Source organism: Chiloscyllium plagiosum, chromosome 37 (genome assembly GCF_004010195.1).
Source record: "Chiloscyllium plagiosum isolate BGI_BamShark_2017 chromosome 37, ASM401019v2, whole genome shotgun sequence".
Classification (NCBI taxonomy): domain Eukaryota; kingdom Metazoa; phylum Chordata; class Chondrichthyes; order Orectolobiformes; family Hemiscylliidae; genus Chiloscyllium; species Chiloscyllium plagiosum.
In genome coordinates this window covers 31,252,616-31,259,293 of record NC_057746.1, presented here as the reverse complement: position 1 = coordinate 31,259,293, position 6,678 = coordinate 31,252,616, and positions in this window count along the sequence as shown.

Here is a 6,678-nt window from a genome sequence, read left to right as displayed (position 1 = left end):
TCTCCGGCCTATCACCCTCACCTTAACCTCCTTCCACCGATTATATTTCCAACGCCCCTCCCCCAAGTCCCTCCTCCCTACCTTTTATCTTAGCCTGCTTGGCACACCCTCCTCATTCCTGAAGAAGGGCTTATGCCCGAAATGTCGATTCTCCTGCTCCTTTGATGCTGCCTGACTTGCTGCGCTTTTCCAGCAACACATTTTTAAGCTCATTCTGATGCCATCCAAATGCACTCGGATTCCTGAAAATACAGTGCAGATTTCAGATGGGCAGAAATAAAGAGAAAGTCAATTTAGAGTTGACTCCCTCAGAAGCCTACGACATATGCGTTTGGTCCTCATTCAGAACAGATGTAAATGCAGCAAACTCTCCCTCCCTGGTCTTTGCATGGGGACTGAGCAATGCAGGGATAGATATAACACACAAATTTAAGCCCTGGGAATTTCAGTGTGATGTAAAATAGACATTAGTCATTTTGGCACAAATTCTTGTGACCCTCTGTGCTGACAATCGCATTTCACTGCAGTTAGCCCTTAGACCCCAGGTCCTATGTTTATTTCTGAGTACAGGTTGTACCTAACCCTGCAGCCTCAGGACTGGGCCTTTGCCGGACTAGAGAATTTGCCGGAAAGTCGGTAGGTCATGCATCAGGGTCAGCTTTTTAAACATGTTTAGAAAGCACAAAGCATCATAAAGCAAAATGAAAAGCAGTTACTTTTGAGAATGGAGATTGCATGATTAGAGTTAGAATTCTGGAGTTTAGAAGCGTTCACTTAATTGAAACATTGGAGATCCCGAGGGGACTTCCCAGGGTGGACGTGGAAAAGATGTTTCCTGTTGTGGGAGAATCTAGAACCAGGCGTCATAGTTTAAAAATAAAGGAGTGCCTATTTAAAACTGAGAGAGGAAAGAGGGTTTTTTTTTTCTATCTCAGAGGATTCTGAGTCTGTGTTATTCCCTTCTTCCAAAGGCAGTGGGTGCAGAATCCTTAAATAATGTTGTTGTGGTTCTGTTCGCTGAGCTGGGAATTTGTGTTGCAGATGTTTCGTCCCCTGTCTAGGTGACATCCTCAGTGCTTGGGAGCCTCCTGTGAAGCGCTTCTGTGATGTTTCCTCCGGCATTTATAGTGGTTTGTACCTGCCGCTTCCGTTGTCAGTTCCAGCTGTGCGCTGCAGTGGCCGGTATATTGGTCCAGGTCGATGTGCTTATCGATTGAATCTGATACTACTATTAGAAGCGCTTCACAGGAGGCTTCCAAGCACTGAGGATGTCACCTAGACAGGGGACGAAACGTCTGCAACACAAATTCCCAACTCGGCGAACAGAACCACAACAACGAGCACCCGAGCTATAAATCTTCTCCCAAACTTTGAAATCCTTAAATAATTTTAAGGTGGAGGTCAATAGATTTTTGATGACCAAGGGGGTGAAAGTTTGCTGGGAATGTGCAGAAATGTAGAGTTGAGGTTAAAATCAGGTCAGCTGTGATCTTATTGAATAATAGTGAAACAGTGTCAAAGAGTCACGTTCTTGTTCTATTGTTGTTCCTTGTTTGTTTGTATCTCTTTCTCTGCCAGTATAGTTCTAGTTAGTGGTCAGTGTTACAGTCTCCATGGTGCTCACAATCCCTTTGTTTCATGGTGAGTGAAAACCAGGTACAAATCCTGCACATGCTGGAACAAGTGCAGATGCTGGGTCACGGACATTATCAGACCCGAGAATATCAGATCAGGATGGTGCAACATGTACAAGCCTTTCTTATTGCGCATGACCTCACTCCTGTTCTCATTTCAAGTACGTATCATTAGAGAACCAGCAGGAACACTAACCGTTGTAATAAACTGGCAGATTGCAACAGAGAGCCGGGCCCCTGATAATTCTCAGAGACTCCTCACATTTTGAAGAAACACAGCCTTTTTCCAGTCAGCTCAACTTTTTTCTAAATTCATTCATGGGATGAGGGCATTGCTGACTAGGCCAGCATTTATTGCTTGTCCCTAATTGTTAAGGGTCAACCATATTGCTCTGGGTCTGGAGTCACACATAGGCCAGACTAGCTAAGGATGGCAGTTTCCTTCCCTAAAAGGCATTAGTGAACCAGATGGGTTTTTTCCTGATAATCAACAATGGATTCATGGTCGTCATTACACTCTTAATTCCGGACATTTATTGAATTCAAATTCCACCAGTTGCCATGGCGAGATTCAAACCCAGCTCCCCTGAACTTGGGTCTCTGGATTAACAGTCCAGCAATAGTAGCACTAGGTCACCTCCTCACCCATGCAGATACATGGAGTACTTGACCACTGCCTTGTGTCACTGTTAAAGTCCAGCCTCATACTCTGGCAGGATTTATTCCTGCAGGCCTCATCACCCACGTGCAATCTCGCCCAATCAGTCATACAGCCACTTTCTCCAACCTTCTCCCATCTGCTTGCCAGACATCCCCCTCACCACTCATCACTATCTGCAATATCTTATAAACTAATAAACAAAGGCAAGTAGCTGTGAAGAAATGGGATAATGAGAAGGAGAAACCAATACATTGTGTTTGTGACACATTGATCCGATTCTTAAATACTTCAAAACGGACATCCACTAAATGTTCATTTCCAAGTATTACAGGGGTATTTTGAACAACCTTTTTATTTTTCTGGGATATATAATTGCAACTTCTCCAGGAATTTTAGATATAGGCAGAAAAGCAAAAATTGCTAGCTCCCCAGAACAGTTGAGTGACACGGTGACACAGGTCCCCTTCCATCACGTCGGAGAGTGGGGTTAGGGGTGAAGGAGGAGGGAAAGGGAGCCTTTGCATCGCATGCCTAATGTGACACTCGTGCACAGTCCCTTGATCCTTGTCTAATTTCCAGCCATCCAAACCGAAACTGGAGCTGAGGGAGATCAGCCAAGACCTCAGTGGATGATGGGAAAGTTTTGCATGTGGCTCACTCTTTCACCTGCTCTTCTGAAACTGTTACTGATAGCTGAAGGGTGGGTCAGTGGAAGACTTCACTGGGGAATTGGATCCATATTTGGAATTACAGGTCCAGAGGGAGGAGAAAAGTGGGAAATGGAATGAACTGGATAGCTCTTCATTCACGTTGGTGAAGAAGCAATGGGTCAAATAGCCTCCTTTTGTGCATTACTGTATGATTTTACAAACACACTTATCTTCTAAGGATATGGAGTAGGCCACTTAGGACTGAGATGAGGAGAAATTTCTTCACCAAGACAAAGGTGAGTCTGTGGAATTCTCTATCACAGAAAGCGGTTGAGCCCAAAACATGGAATGTTTTCAAGAATTGAATTGAATTGAATTTATTATCATATGTGCCAAGGCACAGTGAAAAGCTTTGTCTTGAGACATTACAGGCAGATCACAGAGTTAAGTAGCATAGATAAGTAAATAATAGATAAACAGCAACAAAAACAAAAACACAGGTACAGACGAATGTTGAGAGTTTGTGAGAAGGAGACAGATGTAGTTCTCAGGGCTAAAGAGATCAAAGGGTATAGGGAGAAAATGGGGATATCTCTTTGAGTTGAATGATCAGTCATAACCAAACTGAGTGGTGGAGCAGGCTCGAAGGGCTGAATGGCCTACTCCTGTTCCTTTGTTCTACATTTCCACATTCCAATGTTTTAACCACCACCGCCTCCTTTTCGCCAGACAGGTAAAATTAGATCATTTAGCACAGATTGGGACTTCAATTGAGCATTCCTCTACTCCTAAAGTTCAGTATTGCAAGACAAAGTGTGAGTTTAAACATCAGATAAGCATCTGAATTTGTTAGCATGTCAGTCAGTCAGAAAGTGATGGCCAAGAGCAGTGGGGGGAGTGGCATGGTGGCTCAGTGGTTAGCACTGCTGCCTCACAGCATCAGGGACCCTGGGTTTAATTCCACCCTCGGGTGACTGTCTGTCAGTGTGGAACTTGCACATTCTCCCCGGGTTTGCTCTGGTTTCCTCCCACAGTCCAAAGATGCGAAGGCTAGGGTTATAGGGAAAGGGGCTGGGATGCTGTTCGGAGGGTCGGTGTGGACTCGATGGGTCAAATGGCCTCCTTCCAAATTGTAGGGATTCTGCGATTCCAGGATGCATAAAGGGCTGAACTCATCAATTATTAATCCCTGCTGTCTTGTTTTCGTGTCCCTTGACCTTAGCTTTTATTGATGGTATCTGTCTGTATTGATTTCTTGGCATTTTGTTATTAGTGATGATATTTATTTGCTATCTCTCTCTCTCTCTCTATCTCTCTCTCTCTCTAAGTGATCAAGCATGTGGAGCTGGCACAGTGCCTTTCAAGTGCCCTCATCCTGTGGGTGGGTGCGTAGCGGCAGGTTTGTGCCATTTGCTGAGGGGGCAAGGTGATTTGACATGCCAAGCCAAAGGGCTGACGTCAGTGCCAAGTCCTCCTTAACCCTTTGAATTTAACTCCTGATGGGAAACACAAACCAGGATGAGGCCGCTTTTATAATGAAGTAAAAAGTAGATCATTGAACTGGTGAATTCTCTGACAGTATGTGTACCACATCCAGCCGATGACTGACTGTGATAAACACAGACTCCATCCACTCCCAGGTACTCAAAGGGTTTATGGTCACAGGTTACCGCAGATTGTCAGTTTGCAGTCAATATATTCTCTCCCTTCCTCTGGTAGGCAAAAATGAAACGGTTACAATGAAAATACCGGCGAGGGATTCTTTTCTTGAAACTTTGCAATAAATTATTGCTTTCAAAGTGTTTTTTTCTCTCAGTGTAATAAACATGACCTGTTGAAAATTCCACCTTTTTTTTTATAGAAAAATTGTGGTACTTTGCACAGCTTTGTCCTTCCTCGTGAGAATCACTGGCCACTTGTTGTTCAGTTTCCCAGGGAAGGTGCTACGATATATGCATCGTTCCAGCAGTTGAGGGTAATTTACTGCATCGTTCCAGGCTGCAATTCAACATTAACCATATTGCTGTTGGTTTGGGGTCATTTACAGGCCACACAAGGGCAGGATGAAAAATATCCTCCTCTAAGGGACATTAATGAACATGTCTGTGGTGACAGAAACAGAGTTAGCATTTTAAGTTTAACGTAGCTCTGTTTCAGAACTACCACGATGCAGTTAAATTGTAGTCAGTGGTGCTACTTCTATTCAGTTGGCTTCTTAGCAGAACTATAAAGAGCAAGATTTGAGATTCAGAAAGGATCACATGGAAAAGAGGACCCATGCAATCCCATCAGCTTGTATCACCATTCCATGGCTGACCTCTGAGATCCATTTACCCGTCTTCTATATCATTGATTCATCTGCCTGGCGCATTCCATACATTGAAAAGAGGTGCTATTGTAAATATCAGGCAGGAATTTAACTTCAAAGGGTCCAAGACTCATTTTTCTCCTTGTCTGAAAAGAAAGACTTAGATAAGAAGACTTGCATTTGTAAAGCACCTTGAGACCTCAAGACATCCCAAAGTACTTTCAAGCCAGCTTTATTTTTGAAGTGTTGGTGTTGTGATGTTGGAGTCACAGCAGCCAATTTCTGCACAGCTCACCCCCACAAACAGAAAAGTGAAAATGACCAGATAATTTATTTCCTTGGTGATGTTTATTTGGGAATAGACCTTGTCTCAGGCTAGCAAGGGAGGATTCCTCTGCTCCTTTTCTAAGTGGTGGCTATTCGATCATTTCCATTTGTCGACAGAACTCAGATGCAGCCTTGGTTTGACATCTCATCTGAAAGGTGAGTGAGTACTTTCTGGTGTAGAACCTTACACCTTCCCTGAAAAGCACACTGTGGGAACAAAATGAGACTCGCCTGATTTCCCAATGTATGCTTTTCAGGAGTCAGGCTCCACACCTAATGTGTACAATCCTCCCACACTCTCTCCTCTGCATGAGATTTAGTTCCACGAGTTCCCAGCTGTCTGTCTGTCTGTGGTGCCAAGAGCCACATGTTATGATTCTGTAAAATGGGATTTGGAAATGTTCCATCAGCCACTGCCTGGCTCTTGAGGAATGAAATTGGCAGCACTGCCAAATGGAGTGTCTTGGGGTATATCACCAAGTCAATGATGCTCTGTTAATGCAATTGTTGTTAGTGACGACAAGAAATCACTTGTTCTCTCTAGTTTCCTCCTGTCTCTATTTTCCTGGCCTTAAACATTCCTTGGGTGAAGTACAACTTTGGAAGGAACACAGCATAGAGTCATAGAGATGTTCAGTACGGAAACAGACCCTTCGGTCCAACTCGTCCATGCCGACCAGATATCCCAACCCAATCTCGTCCCACCTTCCAGCACCCACCCCATATCCCTCCAAACCCTTCCTATTCATATACTCATGCAACTGCCTCTTAACTGTTGCAATTGTACCAGCCTCCACCACATCCTCTGGCAGCTCATTTCATACACGTACCACGCTCTGTGTGAAAAAGTTGCCCCTTAGGTCTCTTTTATATCTTTTCCCTCTTACCCTAAACCTATGCCCTCCAGTTCTGGACTCTCCCACCTCAGGGAAAAGACTTTGTCTATTTATCCTATCTGTGCACCTCATGATTTTATAAACTTCTATAAGGTCACTCCTCAGCCTCCAAAGCTCCAGGATAAACAACCTATTCAACCTTTCCCGATAGCTCAAATCCTCCAACCCTGGCAACATCCTTGTAAATCTTTTCTGAACCCTT